Source organism: Acomys minous, assembly GCF_964271855.1.
Source record: "Acomys minous genome assembly, chromosome: 15".
NCBI lineage: Eukaryota > Metazoa > Chordata > Mammalia > Rodentia > Muridae > Acomys > Acomys minous.
Window position 1 is genome coordinate 94644173 of NC_140497.1, and position 26335 is coordinate 94670507.

At 48.6% G+C, this 26335-nt stretch overlaps 1 protein-coding gene across 7 annotated transcripts in view; it reads left to right on the forward strand.

Moving 5' to 3' along the window:
* The window catches only part of LRRC8D (leucine rich repeat containing 8 VRAC subunit D), a 117532-nt gene that overhangs the window by 14529 nt on the left and 76668 nt on the right, over nt 1-26335 (forward strand). For 6 of the 7 annotated variants that reach the window (XM_084759761.1, XM_084759760.1, XM_084759766.1 and 3 more), the window contains exon 2: nt 14323-14467. The gene's annotated coding sequence lies outside the window, so the exon portion shown is untranslated. Of the gene's footprint in view, nt 1-13821; nt 13953-14322; nt 14468-26335 lie in introns of those variants that run through there. The other variant, XM_084759763.1, reaches the window with a different exon arrangement.

A 26335-nucleotide genomic window follows, 5' to 3' on the forward strand; every position in this document is an offset into this window, starting at 1 on the left:
GAAGAGAAAGAGAATTGTGTATTTTGGGAGACCTCTGAACTGGCCAAGTTCAGAATCCTAGTGCCAGGATGTACTCAGGATGCTTTTTCGTTTTTGTGTTTTTATCCTCCGTCATCCCCGGTGGCTGATGTTACTGTGCTGGAACTCCACCGCTTTCTGGGAGGAAACCCTTTGTCCTCCTAAAACTCAGCAGTGAGCGTCTCTTCTTGAGACGTCCTCAGGTAACTCTTAGCTGAGGCCACCTTGACTTTGTTGAACCTATTGTAAAGATTTTTTTTATTCAGTGCGCGATTGTTTTGCCTCCACTTGCTGCCTGATGCCCTCAGAGGTCAGGAGAGGGCAAGAGGGTAATGTGTCCCCTGGGACAGGAACAACTGAGGGCTCTGAACTGCCAAATGGATGCTGTGGCCTAAGCCTGGGTCCACCGGGAGAGTGGCCAGTGCTCCTCACCGCAGAGCCGTCTTTTTCAGCCCTAACCTTGAACTTTGAACTTAGGATTCTCCTGCTTCCACTTCCTGAGTGCCGTGGTTACCGGTGTGTGCTGCTCCTACCTCCTGCTTCTGCGGCTCAGGGATGGATCTTGGAATTCTGTGAATGCTGGGCAGGCGCTCGGACCAGTGTACTCATGGCTTTAGGACGGCGACATTTGAAAGTGCCTCGCCAGATGCTTAGTACAGTAAGGATTTGGGGTGGGTGTCCTCCTCTCCCCTCAATTATGAAACCAATTTGTAATATCGGGAGTGTGGATGTGTTCTTCACTCTCAGGGGGTATCTTTGCAATGGCTTGGGACATTGTGGACAATGTGTACAAGATACCTCCTTTAATCTTTTTTTTAAAAGAAATTAAAAAAAATTTTTTTACATATACATTTATATTATTACACATATATACGATAAACTACCTGCAGCAAGAACCATGAAACAATCAGGAATTATATAAATGTTACATTCATAGTCCTTTCATCTTTTTTATAAAGTGAAATTGCTAAAAGTGGAAAAAGAACCCAGCCCAGTGCCTGATCTGGAAGTAACAGGAAGAAGTGCATGTACAGCCTTCCTGTGCCCGCCGTGCTGTGCAGCCCCTTGTACACGCGGTAGCTCGTATGTTCTGTGGTGTGTGCAGCCTTCCTGTGCCCGCCGTGCTCTGCAGCACCTTGTACATGCGATGGTTCATGTGTTCTGTGGTGTGTGCAGCCTTCCTGTGCCCGCCGTGCTCTGCAGCACCTTGTACACGCAGTAACTTATTTATTCTGCACCACATCCCTGTTTTTTACCAGAGGAAACCAAGGCTGATCTTCAGTCAGGCGGCTCCACCCAGACACTGTGAACAGCTGAGTAATTCAAGGTCACACCATGTGGATTATAGTGATGTGATTTGAACCCAAGCTGCCTGGCTGACTTTCTTTTTGCCTTCCTTCCTTCCTTATTTTTATTTTTATATTTTGGTTGTCCTGGACTCACTTTGTATACCAGGCTGGTCTCGAACTCACAGAGATCCACCTGCCTCTGCCTCCCTGAGTGCTGGGATTATAGGCATGTGCCACCATGCCTGGGTCTTTTTTTCCTTTTGTCGTTTCTTTCTTTCTTTTTTTCTTTTTCTTTCTTCTTCTTTTTTTGTTTTTTTGTGTTTTCAAGACAGGGTTTCTCTGTGTAGCCTAAGCTGTCCTGGACTCCTTTTGTAGCGCAGGCTGGCCTCGAACTCAGAGCGATCCACCTGCCTCTGCCTCACCTCGCCTTTTCTTTTCTTTTCTTTTTTTTAAAAGCAGATCTCACTCTCTACTGAAGCTTGTGTAGCCCAGCTGTTCTTGAAGCCACAAAGTTTCTGCTGCCTCTGTTCCCAGGGACTGGGATGACAGGTGTGGGATGCCATCCATGCCTTGCTTGCAAATTTGTTCTAGAAATTTCTTTTATTTTCCATATCGTTTCAGTCTTAAAATCGGCATCAGAGTTTGACTGAAAAAATAAAGTAAATAAAAGAAAATCAGATGCTCTTCCCAGACCAACACACACACAAATGAAACACTGTAGGAGAGAGGGCCTGGTTCCTGCATGGGCCCTGTCGCAGGCAGTGGACTGACCAGCATAAGGCTGTGCTGACAGACTTGTTGCTATGACAGCCTTCATCCCTGGCACCAAATTCTTTTCAGGAACACAAACCCTGCCTTGTTTTACCTGTCCTTCACAAGAGTGCATTTGGTGAGCTTCCAAGGGTGTTTTAAAACCGCCTTTTACAATCAGTGTGGGTCATAGGAAAGGCCTGGGCTTTGGAGCTTAGAGAATTCAAGCTCTGAGCTTGCTGTCTGTTCTGCAGCCTGCTGTGTGACCTTGGCTTTCTCAAAACTTGAGCTTCCTCCCCTGTGAGTGGAGGCAGGGCTCATCCCAGCAGTGCCATTGGCCTGGTGAGAGTTGGAATTTTCTATATGTAACAGTCTTTTATTAACAACAAAAGCCACATGTGTTGGATAATCAGCTGACCAGCGCAGCAGCCTTTGTGAGCCTTGGAATTCATTTTTCCCCCTGTAGTGAGTGGGGAGATGGGTGGGTGGGTAAGGCCTGTGCTGGTCTGAACTGTTTCTTTCAATCCCTTCTTACCTGTGTTTGTGTGGACCAGGACTGTGGGTGTTGACTCCATTTCTGGCCTCAACTCTTTTTTCTTGGTTTCTCTCTTCCCTCCTCCTTTGGGCTGGCCTCCAGTTTCCCTACAAAGTGCTGTTTGTTTTAAGGGTGAAGCAGGCGATTCTCTGGGCAGGAGCACTGGCTGGAGGCAGTCACTGTAGCTCAGAGCGGAAAGCTGGGGTGGGAGGGTTACTGATGCGCTTGTTCCTTAAACTTGGTGCATTGATTTTTTTTTCTTCTTTTTGAAGGAAAGCAAGGAATGGCTTCTCAATAGAAATATTATGAACTTTCCTGCAGAGCAGAACAAATTGAGTAAGGGGGGAAAAAGGCTTTTAGAAGTTCCTGTTTGTGACTTTGTAAGCCCCCTATCGCTGCGCCTGCCAGACTTGAGCAGGAGATACCAAGCACAGCACTCACTAATGCACTTTGACCTGGCTGTTCATGATTCCTTGCCTCACTCGTGAAGGTCGGTGCCATTGCTGCCCCAAATCAGAGATTCTAAAACCAAGGTTCAGCGGAGCTAAATGTCATGTCGGCGTGGCCATGCTAGATTGTAACTCGGTGACGCCGCTGGAGTGAAGCATTTCAGCCTGTGTCAGCCACAGTTCGAAAGATAAAAGGGGCATCCCCTGCCCTCCAGGGGGCAGCCAGCAGGGGGCAGCCGGCACGTGAGCAGCCTCCTCACCTGGCAGCCTGCGCTGTGTTAGCATGCAAGCTGCTTTAGAGATGGAGGTAACTTGAGTAGGAGGTAGAGACCTGGGCAGAGAGGGGAGGGGCAGTAAAGCGGCTGTAAGGCGGTTCTGTAGTGGGCTGGAGGCCAGAGAGGTGTGCACAGGAGGATCAGCGCGTCCTGTTGGGGGATACGGACTTCTGAACAAAAGTCAGTCCATTAGAGGTTGTTTTAGTTTTTTAAAGAATTTTAATTGAATTACTTATTAGAGGTCGTGGGTGTGCGCGTGTGTTCATGCATGCACATGTCAGTCACTGTCAGCGCATGGTCAGGAGACAAGTTCTGGGAACCAGCTCTCTCCTACCATAGCTTGGGGAGTGTGGGGGGTGGGAGGATCGAACTCGGGGCATTTTACCTGCTCAGTCATCTGACTGGCTTCTTTAGTGAGGCACAGCCTCATGTAGAGCAGGCTGGCCTTGAGGTTCTGATTCTTCTACCTCAGCCTGTCGTGTGCTGGGACCCCAGGCATGCGCCACGTCCCTCTCCACCGATGGTGCTTGGGAAGGGAACTGATTTATTCTGGTATCTGGTAGAAGGGGAGAGAAAGCGCAGTGTCTCAGGCACAGCTAGAGCTAGTGGGCTGTTCCTTAGGGCCACCTGGGAGTTAGGAACCGCACTGCTTCCACCAGCACCCCTGCTGTCCTGCTGTCATTCTGCGGTTGCGGCTATGGGGTAAGGCCTGGGAAGCTGTTTAAGGGACCTGCATGTGCCTCTACCCCCTGGCAGGGAAAGGGCTCGGAGGCACTTGGACACTTAGGAGAGGAGCCTGGTTGGCAGCCGATATACAGTATGCACAGAAGACTTTTAAACCATGAGAAGAGACCAGTCATCAGGCCTTGGGGAAAGTGTGTGTGCATATGTGTGTGTGTTTGTGTGTGTGTGCATGTATGTATGTGATTGTGTGCACATATGTGTGTGTGGTGTACATGTGTGTGGGCCAACTGTCTGTGTGTAAGGCATTTTTCTCTCTTGATCTCCCCTTATCTTTTGAGATTGGCATTCTAAGTGGACTTGTTCACACATAGACTAGACTGGTTGTGTCAGTGAGTTCTGGGGATCCAGCTGCCGTGTTTACCACCCCTCACCCCGGGATTACAGATATGTGACTATAGCCGTGTGTGTGTGTGTGTGTGTGTGTGTGTGTGTGTGTGTGTGTGAGAGAGAGAGAGAGAGAGAGAGAGAGAGAGAGAGAGAGAGAGAGAGAGAGCGCTAACTGAATTCCAGCCCTTGCACTTGTACAAGAAGAGGCACTTTAGTTAACAGACCCACCCAGCCCCGTGCTGTTTTTTATTCCCTTTAAATAAGTAGTAATTTATGAGCACTGTCCTTGGACACATGTTTTTCACATCCATTTTTCCACTCCTATCTAGAATTTAGCATGTCTCTGCTTTTCATACCATTGTGTTAAATTTCTCTCCGTTTTTGGTTATTAGAAGGAAATGGGAGATGGAGGATTTCCTGTTGTCTGTCTGTCTGTCTGCCTTGACTCTCACACGACACACTGTCTGTCCTGCCTGCATCTCAGTCCTGCTGATGGTGGGCCATGGCAAAGTGACTTTATTTAAAATGACGGTGTGAGAGTGTGTGTGGTCAGAGGAGAAGATAATTTACGTAAAATGCACGCAGGAGCTCCTGGCTGGCAGTTAGCCCTTGCTATGGTTACTGTCAGTAACTGCTGCTCAAAGGCATTCCTTCCCTATTTCCTTCTCAGTGGCATCTGCACAAACCACAGTGGAGGGTGCTGGGGTGACTGATGTATCAGGAAGTCGCTCGGCTTTGTCTTTTGGGCCTTCTTATTTTCTAGGGGCATGCCTTGTGCACACAAACAAGTGTGCTGCCATATAGCTGGAGCTCGTGTTCACAGAAGGGAGGGGGGCTTTCCCAACCCTCTTATCAGTTTATTCTTCAGTTTCTTAGGAACTTTGAGATGCTCACTTGTGTATTTCCTGTGACCCACTGAACACAGACCATTATAGACTTTCCCTCCCTCCCTCCCTCGCTTGCTCCCTCCCTCCCTCCCTCTCTGCCTTTTACCTTTCTTTCTTTCTTGGCATGGTCTTGCTATGTAACCCTAGCTGATCAGAAACTAGCAATGTAGACCAGGCTGGCCACAGAGTCACAGAGGTCTATCTCAGTCTCCTAAGTGCTGGAACTAACCCTGTGACTGGCCTTCTCTTCTTTTGAACTTTGTAGCAATTGCTAACTTTTGAGCAAGGTTGTAGCTCAGTCTGGCCTAGAACCCTTATGTAGCCAAGGGTGGTGGTGAACTTCTTGATCACCTTAACTCTAGCTCTGCAAGTGCCGATTACAGCTGAGGACCGCCTTGTCTGGTTTATCCTCTCCTGGGAACCAGTCACAGAGCCTCAGGCGTGCTAGGCAGATATGCCACCAACTGAGCGACGGCCCCACCCCTCAGCTGATGGCTTTTGAAGTATAATTTTTGCTGGGAAGGTAAACAATTCTGCCAAGGGAGAAGCTATTTTTCAGCATTAAGGAAATTAGAAATGATAATTTATGCTTAGAAAAATAAGGTTGGTCCAAGTTTTAGCTCTCCTCTCCCTGTCTCTGCGGCTCTTCATCCCAACATGTGTCTGCAAACTGTTCTCATGACCTCCGGTCCCAGGCGTGTTTATACTGGAGCCAGATTATACACATAGCGTTGACTTTTCATCTGATCACCAAAATTCAATTTCTGAGCACTTCTTTCCGTAGGGTTCTTGCTACCCTTTTCACTCAAGGGACATTTGTTGTGGAACTTTACTGATGGGTGGGGTAATAGGATTGCATTTGATAATGATCAAACTCGGGTCTTGGAGTTTTAAACAGATTCATTGTCCATACACCCTTCCTCTGCATCTCGGGGCTAGAGGCAGTCGCACACGGATACCTTCACCCCCTCCCTTGCAGATTAAAAGGAGCTGCACCCTGTTTGTCTACAGCCTCTGTTACTTTAACTAAACCCCTCACTCACCCTCACTTGCCCTTCCCACACCTCCCAATTAATGCTGTATGCAAATTTGATTATACCAATGTGAACAATTTCTGTTACTTCTGAATAGAGATTAAGTGCTACTCCTTCTGGCTCTTTTCTCCTTGCTAGTAAATGTATCCACTGTCTGTCTCTAGGCTGCCTAGTTGCTCTGTGGTTCTTGGGAAGCAGTTGATAGGGATCGTGACTCAGGGTTAGTGGCTGTGTCAGCTGCTTTACCAAGATCTAAGTACTCAGCCCAGTGTGGTGGCTCAGGCTTTTAATCCCAGCACTTGGGAGACAGAGGCAGGTGGATTGCTGGGAGTTTGAGGCTAGCCTGGTCTACAAAGGGAGTCTAGGACACCCAGGGCTACACAGAGAGACCCTGTCTCCAAAAACAAAAGCAAATAAACAAACAAACAAAAGACCTAAGTACTCGAAGTACCCGAGTTAGTCCGCAAATCTAAGATGCTGCCAGGTTGAGGAAGCAAAGATCAGCGCTTTCTTGATTTGTTCTCTTACATTGCAACTTTATCAGACTCAGGGTTCCCGCTGGGAGTGCCCTGGGACCAGTGGTTACATTGTTGCCACAGAAAGAAAATCTGCGCCTTTACTCTGTTCTGGACACTAGACTGGACCCCACCACTGGGGAAGGCACAGCCCTGCAGTCCTGTTGGTAATTTGGTAAAATGTAGACACTGTGGCCCAGGCCTTTATTCCTACACTCTGGAGATAGTCTGTGAATTGGATGAGTTGAACCAAAGCGAGTTTCAGGCACTTTTAGTTATATACAGTGAGACCCTTTCTCAAGAAAACAGAAACAAAATAAAAATGCAGCTACTGTGGCCAGCCAGGGCACCGTAGTTCTAGAATGGGCTGGCCACAGCTTGAGAGTAAACTTTAGGTTTCTCTTTGTTCCCGGACAGTTTATCAAGATAATTCTGTAGGGCTGGTAGAGGCAGTAAATGACATAATACCTGTGATGTGACCGAAATTTCCTTGAGCCAGACTTCGTGTGTAAAACGGTGACTATCGGGCTGGAGGTAGAGGCACGTGTTTTTTAATCTCAGCACTCAGGAGGCAGAGGCAGGCATCTGTAAGTTCAAGGACAGCCTGGTCCTCAGAGTTCTAGGACAAGGCTACACAGAGAGACCCTGTTTTGAAAAGATAAATAAATAACAGGTAAATCCTTGACTATCAGCTTTCAAAAGCTTATAACTTCTGGATTTTTCTGGGCACTTATATTTTTATTTCGTGCCCTTTCATGGCTGTTTCATCGAAAGGAGATGGGACAGGTGGACACCAAACTACTTATTTGCACCATGCACTTTTCACAAGCCTTGTTTCCTCCCGTAGGTTTTGTAATAGAAGGTAATCAAGAGTGGATGGTGTCAATGGATAGTGTTGTGTGTGCCTTATTCCCTGGCAACTTCTGCATTTTGCCGCCTCTGCCTTTGGAGTGTGTTTGGCTACATCAATCAAGGGCTTGTGTGTGCATAAACTCAGTGTCCCCCACCCCCACCCCTGGGGGGGGGAGATGGATTGCAAGTATCTGTTTCCATGCCTGCCTCCAGCCCTCAGAGCCTGTGGCCTTCCTGTCTCTGTCTCCAGAGCTGAGAGCAGAGGCATGCACTGGCTGCTTTACAGAACTGTCACTTTAAGAGTAATGTTGCCTTAGTAATAGTCATGATATCTGTTAGAATTGTTAGGACAAGCTGTTTCTAAGTCTCTTGGGTTTCAAATATATCACTTTAGAAGTAAGAATGCACCGAAAGAATGAAAATAATTCTTTACAGAAGGAAGCCTAGGTACCCAACATAGAAAGCAAATGGCTAAAACACGCTTTGCTTCCTCACTGTACCTCCAGGCCAGGTGATGACTTGTGTTTTAAAAGTGAGATCATTTTTTCTGAGTAAAAGATACATACGCTGCAGACAAAGTGGTACCCACTCATCTCTGTCCCTTTAAGAGGAGGAAGGACAGACCCAAGTGAGTGAGTGTTACCTTTTCCCCTCTGCCTTAGGAAGTCACTCAATGCTGTGTGTATATGATAAGGTGCACGCACATGGCGCGCGCGCGCGCGCACACACACACACACACACAGGCAAACACTCATACACACAAAATAGACATAAATTAAAGAGAATCGGCATCTGTGACACCTCCACTTCTTTCTTTTTCTTTCTTTCTTTTTTTTAAAAAAGATTTATCTATTATGTTTGCAGTGTTTTGTCTGTGTGTGTGCCTGCAAGCCAGAAGAAAGTACCAGATCTCATTACAGATGTCTGTGAGCCACCGTGTGGTTGCTGGGAATTGAACTTAGGACCTTTGGAAGAACAGGCAGTGCTCTTAACCTCTGAGCCATCTCCCCAGCCCAAAATTTATTTATTTATTTTATTATGTATACAGTGTTTTGCCTGCATGTGTGACTGTCTACAATATCTCATTACAGATGGTTGTGAGCCATCATGTGGTTTCTGGGAATTGAACTCACGACCTCTGGAAGAGCAAACAGTGCTTTTAACCACTGAGCCATCTCTCCAGCCCAGACACCCCCATTTCTGCTGATCACTGTGCTCAGTGATAAGACCTCCTCCTGCCCAGGCAGTTGGGAGAATTCGGGGTTGGGGGGGCGAGGGTCACTCTGAGATGGGGAGGCCTGTGGGGGTGGTTATTAATTTTCTTCAAAGTCAGGAGGTTCCTGACTCTAGTGTTTGGAAGCTGAGAGTACAGCTTGGACTATGACTCTGTGCTTCAGCTTTTGGGGTGGGGGGCGGCGTGCTTTCCAGATCACCCTAGAGATGGCCCAAATGGGGTCCTAACCCATCATCCTGCAGCCAGGTGCCCTTAAAGGAAGACTCGAAGCCCCGTGTTGCATTCTACCGCGGGAAGGGACACTCGCTCTGGCTCTGTGAAGGTGGTAACATCTCTCTGGGGGACATGCCAGTTGAGCCAGCCAGCTGGCTCCAGTACAGCTTCCTTGAAAGCCGTGGCCAGGCTTTAGAGAGGCCGGCAAAAGGCCTCAGTTGTCAGGGTCCACCTTCCCAGAATCCACTGCTGCCTGTGTTCCCCTGGAAAGGAGGGCTGAGGCGGGAGCATCTGCTGTGAAGGCTGTGGGTACAGAGGGCATCTCTTAGGGAACTGGACAGCTTGTCGGTTTCCTTTCTCCTGTCTGCATCCATCTGCAGTCGTACTGATATCCACATAAGAAGTTTTGTGGTAAACAGTTCCAGCATTCAAAGCAAGGCTTAAGACGGAAGAGCGGGCAGCCTTGCTTTGGAGAGAGGGCAACTTTATCTGGACCCTTTAAAATGGCTTTCGCAATGCACTAGGTTGTGGTACTGAGGGAGAGGAGGTTTCAAAGAGCCCCCCCCCCCCCCCCCCCCCGGTCAGTCATTCTTCTAAAACCAGTGTATTTCTTTGTTTTGAGGCAGGGTCTCATGTAAGGAAGGCCTCAAGCTGCTGTGTCTTGATGACTCGAACTCTGATCCCCTTCCCTCTGCCCCCAAAGTGCAGGGATATTGCAGGAGTGTGCCACCGGGACCAGCTGCACTCTTAGTTTCTGCCTACCAGGAAGCATGCTTTTTTTCCCCTCTTCTGGTCACACTATGATTTCAGTTTCCCCCCTTTGGGCAGCGGTGAGAGGGAAATGTGTTCTCGGAGCCACAGGTGGAGCTGAAGAACACCTGGCCCCGGGTGGGGTGCGGGTGGGGAGCACGATGCTGTGCTGTGCGGCGACAGTGGGATCTGTGTATCGTGATGTGCACACAGTGCCGGGAAAAAAACAAGCATCGCTTGCTGTTGACTTCTCACTTCTGTGACTGAACGTTACAGAGAAAGGGGAGGCTTAGGAAAGTAAGATGGTGTGACCTCATGAGATCACATTGAAGTCAAGGCTCTAGGGGCTGGAGAGAAGGCGGCTCAGTGGTTAAAATCACTGGTTCTTTTGGAGGTCCTGAGTTCAATTCCCAGCAAATGCATGGTGGCTCACGACCATCTGTATCTGATGCCCTCTGCTGTTAAACAGATGTACAAGAAGAGAGACCACTCACATACATAAATAAATCTTGAGAGACAGAGAGAGAGACAGAGAGAGAGAGAGAGAGAGAGAGAGATATCAAGGCTTTGTGATGTAATACAGTCAGGTCTCCTTTGCCTTGTATTTATTTTATTTGTTTATTCTTGTGTGTGGGGCCATGTGTGTGTCTGTGTGTGTCTGTGTGTGTGTGTGTTTGTATGCAGGTACACACGTGTGGAGGTCAGAGGTCACAGGGCATCAGTCTTCAGCAGCCATTTGCCTTGGTTTTTGAGACAGCCTTTCAGTGAGACTTGGAGGTTGCTGACTCTGCCAGCCTGAGTGGCTTGGGAGTCCCAGCTATCCTCCTGCCTCCAGCTCCTCAGTGCTGGGATTGTAGCTTCTCATCATGTGGCCTTTTATGTGGGTGCCAAGACCTGAGGACAAACTCAGTTGCTGAGGCGTGCACACTAGCCACTGTGCTGACCAGCACAGCTCCCTAGCCTTTCTCTGTGTAGCCTTGGCTGTACTGGACTCACATTGTAGACTAGGCTGACCCTGAACTCACAGAGATCCATCTGCCTCTGCCTCCCTGAGTGCTGGGATTACAGGCGTGCGCTATTGGGCCCAGCTTTAAAAATTATTTAAAATTTTTATTTCATATATATGTGTGTTTTAGCTACATGTATCTTTATGCCTAGTGCCAGAGGAGGCCCGAAGAGGGCATTGGAGCCCCTGCAGTTACAGACAGTTGTGAGCTGCCATGTGATTGCTGGGAATCGAACCTGTGTCCTCTGCAAAAGCATCTAGTGCTCCTAAGTGCTGAGCTGTCTCTCCATCCCTCTCTTCCCTTTTTCTAGGAGTTCCGCTTTTCTTCAGGAGTGGTGGTTAACTCTAATCCCAAGCACTCGGGAGACCGAGGTAGGCGGATCCACAAGTTCCAGGCCAGCTAGAGCCATGTAGTGCAACCCAATAGGAAGGAAGGAAGGAAGGGAAAAAAGGTTTATTTTTCTTCAGAGATTATCCTTCTGAACTCTTTGAAGTTACAGTGAGTAACTGGAACAAAGACAGGGTTAGCAAAAGATATTTTAAAAATGGAATCATGTTTTTTAAAACTGATGATTATTGACAGGCTTAAAGCTTCAAGAAGTTGCTGGGCCTGGTGGCGCACGCCTTTAATCCCAGCACTTGGGAGGCAGAGGCAGGAGGATGGCTGTGAGTTCGTGGCCAGCCTGGACGACAGAGAGAGTTCAGGAAACCCTGTCTTAAAAAAACCAAACCAAACCAAACCAAACTGCGAGTTTTGAGCTAAAGCCTTCCTTGGGCCTGTTTGGGAAGATGCAGTAAGTTTGGCAAAGCGCTGGAGAGCTGGGAGCTGACCGGCCCAGCAATGGGAAGCTGGTGGGCAGAGCAGGACCTAAAGGATGCAGCCCTCAGGAGACTTGTAGCCTGACTGCTGGAGGGCTAGGGCGAGGGTCACTGGCCCTCTGCCCAGTCTGTGCCATAGTTAGATTCATTTGTGCCTTCTATAGCTACAGTCTGTGCAGCTGCAGTGTGCAGAGGGGAAGGGGCCAGAGAGGTGCAGTCAGTGCTCCCTGTCGGCGTCTGGGATGCCGCGGCTGCCAGCATCCTGACTTTCAAAGATAGGTCCCGTTTCAGCTGGACGGTGGTGGCGCACGCCTTTTATCCCAGCACTTGGAGGGCAGAGGCAGGCAGATCACTGTGAGTTCGAGGCCAGCCTGGTCTACAAAGTGAGTCCAGGACAGCCAAGGCTACACAGAGAAACCCTGTCTCAACAACAACAAAAAGATATATTTCATTTCTTAGCCAATGTCCGGAGCCTTTGAGCGTGAAGTAAGTGCTAACACAGAAGGAAATGGGCGATGGGAAATGGCCAGTCATTTTCCTAAAAATTTCAGGCAGGCATTGGGTTTTGCAAGAAACAAATGCCTTCTTAAAACTGCTCCTTAGACAAAAAGGAATTGATGGACAAATATTAGCTAGTTAGGTTCTGCACTGGACAGACTTTGTACCTTGGCACCAGTGGCCAGGAGAACCTCTTGAACTTTTGCTACCAAGTAACTCTGAAAAGGCTGATGGAGGCAGGACAGATCACGGATGGGTGCACTGCTTGAGTCATCAGGGGCCGTGCAAAGCCAGGTGGGTGAAACCCCAGCACACTCCACAGTGGGGGCTCGGGAGTTACGGGATCATGACATCATTGCGAGACTAGAGACGGATCCCAGATGAGGCTCCTGGCTTGACTTTCCCCCCAGAACTCACTAGTGTCTTAGGAATTTAGAGCCTAGAGGAAATGGCCCAGATTTTATACTTAGCAGAAACCTGTGTCCAACTCTCCAGTGGACCACTCTGTGGCCGACACATCGGGCCAGTTACTTAACTTCTTGACCCCAGTTCCTCATCTGGGAATGTGGGAACAAGGTTTGTAGAGATCGGTTGGGACATACTGAGCCGCACAGGGGAGTAAGACGAGGCGCTGTCTAGCACGGAGTAGGACCTGATTTTTGTACCAGTTTCTTCCTGTCAGAAATTAGCATTTTTATTTTTTATTTTTGTATAGAATAATCATAGTATATTGTCTCTGATCTGCTTGGGGTTTGGAAACAAGACCAACCTATTTAAACCCACAGGCTGATGCCACAAGAAGCCACCTGTTAAGTACCTGTTGCCTGACAGGTTCCAGGTGCAGAAAGTCAGGGCAGCTTGCAAACTCACGCTGACTCCAGAGCTGCTGGCAAGCTCTTGCCTCTGGTAGATTTTGAGCCACCTGTTTATAACTTTTTTACAAATTAAAAAAATTATTTATTTACATGTATGTGGGCACTTGTGTGCCACGACACTGAAGGAGTTCAGAGGGCAAATTGCGGGAATTGGCTCTCTCCTCCTACCAAGTACAGGTGCCTTTATTGCCGAGTCACCTCCCGCTGCGCGCCCTGCCCCCACCCCTCCGCGCGCGACTTAGTTCTACTCTGAAATTCCTTTAAGTCTGGGGGCCCAGCCAGTGAAGGCACTTGCCACCAAGCCTGGCCTCTTAAGTTACAGGCCCAGGACCCACACGATAGACGGGAGAACGGACTTCTGAAAGTTGTCCCTCTGACCGCCACACATGCAGCGTGGCACGCATGCGCCGCCCATCTCCCCCGCCATAAATAAAATTTTTTTAAAAAATCAAAAAAGGAAATTAAGTCGGAGTTTGACCAAAATGGACGTGATCTCAGAACCTGGCCTTTCTGTGATTCGTTATCACGAGGAAGAAAAGTTTAGGGTTATGTTCCTGGGGAAGTTGGTGTCTGGCAAATGAGGACCGAACGGAGACCTAGGAGGAACTGCGAAGGTTTGCAGGGTCCTGCACCTCCCGCCCCCACTTCGTGACAGCTCTATTGCGGCAGCTTGTGCGCACGCTTCTTTTGAGTCAGCGAGGCACAAGACAAGTAATTTCCCATCCCGGAGCTCCCTGCTGCGAGTGGATCTGATGGGGTGTAGCTGCTAACTTCCCAGATTTGCATGCTTGCAAGACTCCTTTCCCTTGGCTAGGCTCGGGAGGTCCTTAAACCTTCCGGGAGGTGATCCTTCCTCTTTGGAGGCAGAGGCAGAGTGGGGAGGTGAGGCAGGAGGATAGCGAAGGCCAAGTGTTGGCTGCCCACCCCCCGGGGGGGTTGTGTGGGGGGGGGAAGAGTCGGGAGCCGTGGAGACCTTGGCCGGGCGGGGAGGGGAGGTGCGTCCTGCAGCTGGGGCCGGAGCTTCAGCCGGCCGGCAGGGGGAGGCCGGGCCGGGGCAGGCGAGCAGGGTGGCTGCGGACCCCGTCGGCGGGCGGGCGGGCGGGCGAGCGGGCGAGCGAGCGAGCGAGCGAGCGAGCGAGCGAGCGATCGGTCAATCGATCAAAGCCTATGGCTGCTTATGCAACCCACTGCCCCTCGCTGGCTCCGCGCCCCCATCTGCCAACACGCTCTTCTCGCTCTCTCTTTGAAACAGGAAGTGCACTGCTGACTGTAACGTGCTGCCGGCTCCCAGGATGGAGGAGTGAAGTCTCGTGTCGCAGCGGTTCCAGCCCCCGGAGCCAGCCCCGCAGCCGAGTCCTGAGAGAGCCCTGAGGGAGCAGGGTGGCCACCTGGTCCAGGTGCGCGGTGGGGGGAGGGCGGGCCGGACCGGGGAGGTGAGGGGTCATCGCTCGCTCAAGGGGACTTTCTCGACCGCCTGTGCCTGCCACTGCGTCCTCCTCGGGAGTCCCTGCCACTTTGTGGCCGCCACCGCCCAGGTGTATGGGACAGGGCGGGAAGGTCTGGGCAGCGAGGTTTGGGGACCTCCGGGTGCTCCCCTAGATGAGCGCTCTCCAGGCTGGGCTGCCCCCTGGGCTGCCCTGGGACCATGTGGGCGGCCTCCGGGAGTCCCCAGCTGCCCTCACCACCCTCTCCAGCTGCTGCCCCAGCAGCTGCTCTTTGTTCCTCACTCGCTGGCCCCGAGGCTGACTAAATACCGTTCTGGGAAGCCTGAGACCGCAGGGTGTTGCTGAAGCTGGTGTGAAGGGAAAAGTGGAGCGGGAAGGGAGGTAGCTGGTGAGCTCTGGGGTTTGACAGCTTGGCTAGGAAACCGAGGGGCTGGGTAGCTTGTCGAGCCAGGCCGTCACAAGTTGAGAGGACTGGTGCAGACACACACAGGAAAGGTAGGGACCACAAATGAGCGACAGCAGTGAGTTGTGAGGTGTTTGGTCTGGTGTCTGGCTGCTTAACTCTGCTGCGGTTTTACTGTGTGGAAACACGGTGCTTTACAAATATGAGCCGGACCTTTTTTTTTTTTTTTCCACTTATTAAATCCAAGTTGTCACCAAACTAAAATAGAGATTGACTTTTCTCAGCCTCGCCAGGGAGATGTAATTTCCTAACCGTGCCTTGCTTGGGTCCAGATATTAGTAGAAAGAGGGTTAGGGTATAGAACTTGCACCTTCATTTCCCAGGATGCAGACTTAGATTGACTTCCCCCTCGCTGGGAGAAGGCCTGGCCCTATCTCACTGCCTCCATGGCTGTCTGGAGAGACGCTAGGGAATCACCTTGGCTGAGAAGACAGTGTTTGGGATGGTTGTTATGACAAGTTAACCAGCTAAGCAGCGTAGAAGTCAGCAGCAACTTCTTGCTTCTTTTGGAGGCTGCAGCGGGAGCCAGTGACAGAGTGGAGGAAAGTGAGGCTGGCAAAATGAGGGTCTTTTTCTGTGTACACACTTCAGTCCTTCGTCTTGTTGGGCAACCATGCCGTCCCAAGAGGCAAGCTGATCACCGAATTGAAATCCATGCCACTTCATGTTGGGGGGCTGGGGGTGAGGGTGCAGGGGCCAAGGTCTTACCATGGAGTGCTGACTAGCTTGGTGCTCAGACTTTCTTGCCGGCTTTCCAGATGCAGGGATCAAAGGCTTGCAACTCCACACCCAGCCTTAACTATATCATTCTAATAGCTTATAGTCTAATGCTGAGAATGTTGCGGTAAATACATTTTTTTTGCATAACTAATTTTGCTTTAAAAGAAAACTCTCAGATAGGCCAATAAGTTTGTGCCCCCATCTTTCTCATATCAACAGTATGGAGTCAGTTTCAGTGACTCTTCAGAATATATTCATCTGTTACACATCTTTATCACACTTATTCTGTGTGTGTGTGTGTGTGTATAACCACTTACCCGGTGTGGCACACGTTCGGAGCTCAGTCATGTGGGTCCCAGAGATCACCTCAGATCACCAGGCTTGATGGCAAGTGCCCTCACCTGCTCTGCCAGTCAGCCGCTCCCGGAACATTATTCCCCTTAAATGTAGCTATTTTGAGCACCCCAATAACATCAGCAATCGGAATAATATGGTAGTAGTAGCCAAGATATTTTTTTTTTTACTGCCAGAGCAGTTAGATCTGCCTTGACTTAGGTTTGAATTTAACTGTGTATTATTTGTATATATGCCTCTTCTTTCCCCAGATATTCCCCAGGAATAAAGACAGACGGTACAAGAAGCGTCTTTCCTTCCTCTCCTTTTCTTAGTTCTCTGAGGCTTGAACTCAGGAGAGCTTGTCTGTGCTAGGCCAGCACCCGTCCACCCTGCTCCACTTGCCTTCACAGCAGATGCTTCTGAAGGGTTTCATATTTTTATATCCGGTTATATGCACCACCCTCAGGGTTTATAAATTAATTGCTTGTGGGCTTTGCTTGGCGTCTACCTGTCACTCTGCTTTGAGACACAGTGGACTGGTTTTTCTGACCCCACGTTAGGAACGGGGATGTGCTCCCACCTTAGGAGAGTTTTAAAACTCAGAAATAATACGGCCTTGGGCGTCCTTCTCTGTTTGCAGGGCTACTTCCTGTATCCTACATGTAGCCAGCAGGTCTTGGCAGCACTGAGGTAAAACAGCCCGTTCATGGAGAGGGAGCTGGGCCGATTAGAAGGTCTTCGGTGGCTGTAAATGGAGATGCTGGGACTCAGACAGGGTCTTGGGTCTGTGGCCCTCAACTCTTCGCTGGTGTCTGGAGAATTGATGCCTTAGAAAGAGAGAGCAGTGCTAAATCAGTTGGACCTTTTGCCGGTCCAAAAAGGACCCAGGGTGAGATATCCCCAGTGCCAGTCTTTCTTCTTCCTCTTCCTCCTCCTCCTCTTCCTCTGTTTAGACCTGGCCTAGAGAGTGTGGCCACTTCTGTGTCTATCACTAGGTTTAGTTGTGTTTACACGAGTTTGATTTATGTTCTGCCGAAACTCTTGAGGGTGCGTTTTAATCTGCAGCGTGCCATGCCGCGTGTCAGCGAGCATGTGTGGCTGCAGGGAGTTGAGTCAGCGCTCCTGCAAGAATTAAAAAGAACCTTCTCAGCTGGACGTGGTGGCGCATGCCTTTAGTCCTTGCACTCAGGAGGCAGAGGCAGGGGGAATCTCTTAGTTTCAGGCCAGCCTGGTCTACAAAGGGAGTTCTAGGATGGCCTGGATGGTTAGACAGAGGATCCCTGTCTCAAAAAAAAACAAAAAGAAAAACAAAAGCAAACAAACAACAAACAAACAAACAAAAAACCCAACCCCCCAAACACCAAAACAAACAAAAGCCCAAAATAATAATAATAAAATAATAAGTTAATAATAAAGAAGAAGAAGAAAAGAGAACTCTCCCTGGCTTGTGTCTTAGGAAGTGAATCAGTTCACACCTGGTGTGCGTCACACCTGGTGTGCATGCTGCCCTCACACACTCCCCAACTCCCCCAACTGCTGAAAAGGCCACATCTTGGAAAAACAAGAGCAAACTCATCTACCTTTACATTAACCCATGACATGTGTTTGTAATAGTTGTAACAGTCCCTCGATGGGGGCCGAGGTATAGCTTAGTTCATAGACTAGAGCCTGCATACCGTGCATGAAGCCCCAGGTTTTACTCCCAGCTCTGTGTAGATTGTGTGTGATGGTACACGTGTGTGATCCCAGCATTCGGGAGGTAGAGACTGCCCAAGCCACATTGGGTCTGAGGTCAACCCCGGTACATGAAACCCAGTTTCAAAACCAAAGGTGGCTGGGTGGAAATAAGCTTATTTTATTGTCCATGCCCTACTTAAATCTGAGGCATTCCTTAAGGAGAGTTTTGAATTAACTAGGAAGATATTAATTAAATCTGTGGTACATCTTCTTTGGGAGATGATGCACAAAACACCTGTTTTCTTTGTAGTAGTAGTGTGTTTAGTGGCCTAAAATCCCGGCTCTGGCATACTTTGTCAAAATATTACGGGGAATAGAAAAGAGGGAAATAGAGGAAAAGCGACATTTTTGTTTGTTTGTTTTTGTTTTTGTTTCTAAGGGGAAAATGAGTTGATACACCCAGGCTTCCTTAAATGTCACACGCTGCCATTTCTGTCTGTCCTGAGGACTTGCTGGAGAGCCAGCTTTGATGTTGAATGCCAAGGAGAAGTCAGTGGTCATGAGCGGGTTTGCGGCGGGGTGAATGCAAGCTAAGGTTTTCGTTGTCTCAAAACACTCTTGTTTTCCTTCATGTGGGTTCTAGGTAAAATCGTCTCTGTCAGAGGGTGTGTTGTTGCACTGTGTCTCACCTCTTAAAAAAACAGGGTGCTTTTATTTACTGGCATGCCTCAGGGGGCTTGCCTTACTCAGGCTTTAATTTGTGTCATCTCTGGTGACTAAATTACTTAGTGTTACTCTGCTAGGTGTGGAGTAATAACTACGGCTGTCTGTGTGTGAAGTGTTAGGTGCTCCCCAGTGTCGGGCGGGGGGTTCAGGGCACGGGCTTCTTCCACGCCTTAGTCCAATTCAGGACCAAAGTAAGACTGCTTCCGACTGAAAGTGCAGAGATGCTCAACACCCACAGCTCATTGCCCGCCAGACTGCAGCTTCCTGTGTGTGCAAAGTCCTGGCTTGGGGGCTCATCTTGTTTCCAGGCTAATTGTTTTTTCGTGGTCCACTTTGAAATCTTTACAGTAACTCAGTCATGGGTAATGGGATTTCTTCTTAGAATCACACCACACAAACCCACACCCACACCCCACATGAACATCCCTTCCTTGCTTTTGCCAGGACTCAGACACCAACTGCGGAATAGCCCCCGGCCTTCTGTCTTAGCAGCCGCAGCCTCCACACCAGCCTTGTATTCATTTCCCAGAAGACAAGAGTGTTTCACCCTTCACCTTCGCAGCGTGTGACAGGCAGGCGGAGAACAACCTGCTGGTTACCATTGGTTGTCTTCTGCAGTGGGGAGAGTGTGGACGTTCATACTGAGCCAGGCTCTTCCGCTCTCCTTCCAGCTGTTGGGGTGATTCTGTCAGCTTAAGGTGGGTCAGTGAAGTTCTTTATCCAGTTAAAAAAAAGGGGGGGGGGAACCAAACCAAAAACCAAAAAAACCCAAATAAACACAAGAATTAGGCCAAATGCAGAACCTGCCAAAGCTCAGGAGACTGAGAGGTTGAGCCTACTGAGACCGTGTGTGTGTTTGTGTGTGTGTGTGTGTGTGCGCGCGCGCGCGCCCGTGTGTGTGTCCATCCCCTATTTATTTAATATCTCATATACTTTACAGACACTTGTGTGGGTGATCTGTGGTTCTCTTGTTACTGTGCATGCTGGGTAATAACCCTTTATATAAGAAAAGAAACTGAGGCAGGCATAGAGTGTGACCTATATAGATTTGTGCAGGCCCCAGGCTGTAAACAGCCCCCTCTCTGCCTACCTACCGCTCTCCTTAGCCCAACCTCTAGACAGTAGTGACCATGGTTGTTTGGTCTGACCTGCCTTTTCAGAGAAGTTTAACTTCCAGCCTTGGAGAATGTGCCGATGTTAGGGATAGAGTGGGAGAGTCAATGGTTTGTTTTTTAAATATGTCGTTTTTATCTCTACCAATGCCCCATAATGACTTACTTGTTTGTGGGGGTGAGGGTGAGGAGTGAGGGGGTGATCTAATTTGCCGTGCACCCCAGGCTGGCCTTGGACTCATAGAGACCCACCTACCTCTACCTCCCAAGTGCTGAGATTAAAGGTGTCCACAGGCACACCTGACATTGCATGATGCCTTAATTTTTTAAAAAAGATTTCATGCAAGCATGTCTATTGAACATTTTCTCCATACAACCAACTTCACTTTTCTTCCCCTCCCCTTTAGTTCCGTGTATCCGTCTAGATGGGGTCACTTCTTTCATGTTGTAAGATCAACAAATGGTTTTATGTCTATGAAAAATCTAGAAACCGTAGTGACATATTTTATTAACAGATTTCCTGCAGTTACTACCTGCGTAGGTTTTGGACCCCGTAGTTCAATTTTGCCTTTTGTAATCACTGTTAAAGTTGAAGTGTATCTTTCTATATTAATTAATTGTCCTTTCCCTGAGTGTCTTGTCATCTCTTTGGTATCTTCTGTTACCTCTCCCCTTTTCTTGAAAGAGTTTTTATAGAGTATCTGATATGTTCTGTGAATTAACACTTTGTTGCTCTTTAAAAATATTTTATCGTTTTAAATAATGTATACTTTTCTCTGTGAGTGGGTATGCGCACATGTCTCATTACTTTCCTGAACTGTATTCTGGAGTTCTGTTCTGTGATGGCAACTTACTTTTCACTCGCTTACTTAAACAGTTAGCCTGGAAACAAGGCTGGAGCCGAAGCCAGGACTTTGAGCATCATCAGTTCAGTGCACAACAAAGAGGGAGGGGAAAGGTCTCCTGGGAGGCCAGCGGCATGGGGTGGGGTGGGGGTTGGGGTGGGGTGGGGGCTCTGGGTCTGGAGTTGCCGCCCTTTGACAGGGTGCTGGGAACTTTCACCTAGTTTGCCACTTGTCTGATAACCTTGTGGCGCTTCTCAATAATAATGACAAAAACCTGTCTTAATATTTTAATATTGTTGGGGGATGGTCTAATGTACTTTGATGCTGATTAATAAAGAGCCATCCAAAGTGGTCAGGGCACATGAGATAGGTGTGGCTAAGGTTCCTGGGCTTACAGAGAGAGGGGAATCCTGGGAAGGAGAAGAAGAGACCTGAAGGGAAGAGAGAAAGGCCGCCATGGGTTAGGTGGAAGAAAAGCACATGGCCAGCATGGATGGAGAATTCGGCCCAGATGAAGAACATTAGCAAGTATTTGGGATTATGGATGAGAGGTAGCTTGATAGAAAATATTAGGAAGAGATGGAATGGGATTGGGGCATTGAACATATATATGCACACACACACATATATACACAAATATACACACGTGTATATACATATATGTCTTAAGATTTTAATATATATACACACATGTATATTTGAATATGTAGTATATATGTATATGTGTGTATATATATATCTGAGTATGAAGGTTAAGAGAGAGAGAGAGGTGCTTGGAAAGACAGGCACACCTGACAGTGGGAGTGCACTTTGTTAAGAAAGGGCTCCTGAAACTCCCCCCCCACCTTTTTTTTTAAGTTGTAGAGCTGTCAGTCTTTAATGTTACTGGTGGCAAAGTCTGAGTAGTTTAAGAAAGCTTCCTCGGGCTGGAGAGATGGCTCAGAGGTTAAGGGCACTGACTGCACCTTCAGAGGTCCTGAGTTCAATTCCCAGCGACCACATGGTGGCTCACAACGAGATCTGGTGTGCAAGCACACGTGTGGGCAAGAACACTGTATACACAATAAATAAATCTTTAAAAAATAAAAGCTTCCTCTATCACTGCAGCTTACTCTTTTATTAGGTTGATAGATTACTCATAGTTTTGACTTTTAATTTGATAAAAATACGAATCGCAAGTTCAAGGCTAGCTTGGGCTGTGTGGGAAGACCCTGACTCAAAAGAACTAAGCCCAAACTCTAAAACTTTCAAGGAGTCATGCTTTTATTATTTCCCTTTCTTCTTCCCTTTTCCATTTATATATATCTCAAGAGGCAGAGGCAGATGGCTCTTTGATTTTGAGGCCAGCCTGGTCTACAGAATGAGTTCCAGGGCAGCCATGGCTACATAGTGAAACTCTGATTCAAAAACAACAACAACCACAAAAAGAAAAACTATAAAGACAGGAAGGAAGGAGGGAAGGAAGGAAGGCAGGCAGGCAGGCAAGGTCTCATTTAGCCCAAGCTAGCCTCAAATTTGATACGTGATCCTCCTGCTCACACCTCTGGAGTTTATAGGCGTGTGCCACCAGGGCCAGTTTAGCATTTTTATTCTTTTTTGGGTTTTCGTTTGTTTGTTTGAGATAGGGTTTCTCTGTGGAGCCTTGGCTGTACCTGGTGGCGCACACCTTTAATCCCAGCACTCAGGAGGCAGAGGCAGGTGGATCGCTGTGAGTTTGAGGCCAGCCTGCTCTACAAAGTGAGTCTAGGACAGCATTTTTATTCTTTTAAAGGGTCATATTTTGAAGAATTCCCTTCAATATTGCTTTTATCATCTAATCCGCCCTACACAGTTCTGGTCCTGTGGCCATTGTGGGAATGTGGGTTCTGTTCAGGTGACTTGTGTGTTCCTGGGCCTTCGATACACTGTTTCATTGTTACTGGGGCGTTTATATAACTTAGTCCTGTTTGCATAGCTGACATAGTATCATAAGTTAAGAAGTTCACAGGCACATTGGGTTGTTATTTTAGACTTTCTCTGCTGGGGATCAAACCACAACATGTCCACATGATCACAAGCCTTTTCCGTCTGAGTTATACCCAGCCCTAAGGCTGTCCTAAGGCAGGCTTCTTGCTCTTGGTTGGCTGTTGTTGTAACTTCTATTATATTTTATGCGTGACAGGCTCTACTACTGTATCCCCAGCTGGCCTTCAGCGTGTAGCCAGTGATAAATTTGGACTTCTAATTCTCCTATCTGCACCTCCTGAGTGCTGGGATCACAGACATGTCCCACCATGCCTGGCCCGTGCAATGCTGGGGATGAAACCCAAAGCTTCTGTGCATGTTAGGCCAACACCGTAGTAATTAAGCCGTAGCCACAGCTGGTGCTTCAGTTCCTTACACACATAAATTCTCTAGATGTGTCTACTGATACAGAGCATTCTGTGGTCTCATTTGAAGTGAACTTGCTTTTCATCTCTTTATGTTCTTGCTTGCTGTTTGGCCGCGGTGGCTTTTTCTCCTACTCTGGTCCTCATGGCAGGGCAGTGAGCGGTGCCTCACTCCAGAGGCCTCGCTTTCTTCTTCAGCGCTCTCTGTGAGCTGTGTGGCTTGGGTGGTTTTCCAGAGTTTTATGAGGTATGATGTGGTAATACTTGGGTGCATACCCTTGAAAGCCTGTTAATTATAGATGTCTCCTTATTACTGGGGAAGCAGCATCTGTTTCAGCTTGGTCCGCTCCAACTTTGCTGCTCCGGGGTGTTCTCAGTCCACAAGGTCTCATTTCTACAGCTTGTATTGCACTGAATACTACATTATTTTATTTAATAAGTAAGCTTTTTGCATTCCTGGGTAAAGTGAAATGTACTTCGCTTGGATTCTTATTTAAATAAGGACATTTGATCCCAGTGTCTGTTGCATGACGAGGTATGCAAAGACGGTGGTGTCCCCTCCATCTGTTTTAGGACGATATGGATGACTGGCCACGGTTTTTGTTTTTGTTTGTTTGTTTGACACATCTGGAACTCACTCTGTAGACCAGGCTGACCTCAAACTTCACAGAGACCCACATGCCCCTGCCCTCTGGGTGCTGGGATTAAAGGCGTGTGCCGACATGCCTGGTCTTAGTTTTTCCTTCTGAAGCAGGGTCTCTTGTAGCCCAGGCTGGCCTCGTTTAGCCCAGGCTGGCCTCAAACTCCTTATGAACCTGAAGGTGACCTTGAACTTTTGGTCCTTAAGCTTCCACTTCTCAAGGGCTGAGATTCCAGGTGTGGGCCGCCATGCCTAGCTAACGTTACACCAGGGTTTGGACACCTTTGTGCTTCCTGGATGCTAAGTAAATACGCTACCAACAGACCTACATCCCCAACCCTTTGTCTCCAGTTCTTAAGGTACTATAGGAGAGAGTTTTGATTTTTATTAATTACTGTCAATTGCTAAGCTTGTATTAAGTCCGATAAAATTACAATGGTCAGCGTGCTGCCTCCAGAGCCTGTTCCCACCGATGAACCCAATCTCTGTGCTGTTAGAGTTGTCCTCCCAACTACTGGGCTTTTTAAGTAGGCTTTATTGCCTATCTGCCAAGTGATTGTAACGGCCCTTAGTGCTGACGGGGACTTCATCAACATCTGAGTTTCCTGTTTCTCGTTCAGGAGTCTTCTGTGCTACCCTCACTGGCCACCAGACCAACCGTTCCTAGTAGCCCCTCTGATTGGCATCTGACCTACGCCACCCCTTCTGCAGATGCTTGCCAAGCTCCAGAACTAGTAAATCTCAGTCCCATTTCTAGCCTCTTCTTGGTCTTTGCGCACCAGACGTTGTGTTAAGTTCGAAGGATACAATAGAGAATTGAAAACTGCCTGAACTCAAGACACCACACAAACCGCTCTCTAAAATTTAGCTCACAAGAAAGACACATGCACCACTAACCAGAACTCGAGTTTAAGACATGTGATTAGGGGGCTGGAGAGATGGTTCAGAGGTTAAGAGCCCTGGCTGCTGCTCTTCCAGGGGTCCTGAGTTCAATTCCCAGCAACCACCTGGTGGCTCACAACCATCTGTAATGTGAACTGGTGCCCTCTTCTGGCCTGCAGGTGTACATGCAGGCAAGGCACTGTGAACATAATAATAACTAAATCTTTTTTTTTTTTTAAGATTAGAACACACAGGTGACAGAGACAGAGGGCAGGACGCCGTGGCAAACGACAGAGCAGGACACACAGAAACTGATTCTGAGCTTTCCTGTTTGAGAGGAAAAGAACGCCTGGTGTTTAGTAGGAACACGCGCTCCCAGGCTGAGCAGGGGAAAGTTTTCCTGAGAAGCTGCAGCCACAGCTCAGAGATAGGGAATCCAGTGTGTGGCAAAGCAGAGAGCCTGGGGCGAGTGAGGAGCGGAAATGCCGAGGAAGAAGAGAGCAGAGGGCATCTTCCTTTAAATCCTTTGTTCAGTCCACACCTAGGTTCTTCCATGCCGTTCTGGAAGTGCGGCCTTTATCCCAACAGGACTGTCAAGCCTCGGACCTGAAAGAAGTGCTCAGTTTACTTTCCTCAGGTGTGGGGACTAGGAACAGACACCCAGTGGTCCGCACCGATTCTGTGGTCTTCAGCTGAGGTGAACAGGAAGGACAGGACAGCCTGGAGAAGAAATACTTAGGAGAAAGACTTGGTTTCTGGCCAGGTAGAAAGTGAGAGCCAAGTAATGAAGGAAAAGGAAAGGCAAAGTGAGTGTTCTGATTGGGCAGTGTCACCGCGCTGCTGTCGTTGCTGAGGATGATGAGACAAGGGCAGGTTCGGAGAGAACGGTGGCGAGTTAGCAAGCTTTCTGACACTGCTTTGTACACTCGGTGGGGACGGGGCCACGCGGTCCACAGCGCACACTTGCGGGTGCCTGTTCTCCCCTTCCGTCTTCTGTGAGGCTTGGCAGCGCGTGTGCCGTTACCCACGGAGCTGCCTCGCTGGTCCTTTGAATTTGTTTGAAGTGAAGCAGGGGGGTGTCTGCGGGGCGTGGAGAAGTGTGGGCCCCAGGAGGAATGCGGAGGCCAGGCCAGGTGCACACGGCTGGAAACGACGGCTCAGCATAACCTTGAATGTAACTGACATCCTCCAGGCATGGCCACAGGATCAAAGCCGAGCGAACAAACAGAAAGGAGTTAGTTATCTAATCCTCACAATAACCCCCGTGGAAGAGGTACAGCTATTGTCCTTTTCGTACACGCTAAGCAGCCAAGTCACCCAAGTGGCTTTAAGTAGGGAGCAGCTGCCATGTCAGGGGACACAGAGCGCCATTAGTGAGGCGGGCAGAGGGGAATAGACTCAGTCAGGTATTCAGTTGGTGGTTAGAAGAGTTAGGTGTAAAGTTAGATCCTTTCAGGTGAAGAAAAAGAAGATGAGAGGCAGGGCCGAGAGAGAAGGGAGGCTGGCTGTGTGTACGCTTGCAAAGCACGTGTTGATGATTTGTTTCGTTCTGTGTGGTTTTTTGTTTTTTGTTTTGTTTTGTTTTGAGGCAGGAGCTCACTATATATTCCTGGCTGGGGTAGACCTCAGTTTGTAGACCAGGCTAGCTCTTAGCTCAGAGATGCCTCTGCCTCCTGAGTGCTGGGGTCACAGGTGTGGATGGCTGACACTTGATCGGCTGATCGAGAAGTGATTAAAGTCAGGAAAGGGAACCATCTACAGAAGAAGGTTGAGAAAGCATGGGGGTGAGGGGAGGACACGCTCAGGAGCACTCACACGAGGACGTCTTGACAGGACCAGAGCTCCACGTGAAAGTGGGTGACCCTGCAGGTGGGTGGGAGGGAAGCTGAGTGATTTACTCCTTCCTGTTCCTGGGAGATTGTTAGCAAGGGAACAGCTGACATCACGGTGAGGGACCTTGAGACAGACATTCAGAATTTACCTCAGTAAACTGTAAACTGGATGGGGGCGTGGGAATGAAGAGTTGTGCATTTGTTTTATTACATTTATT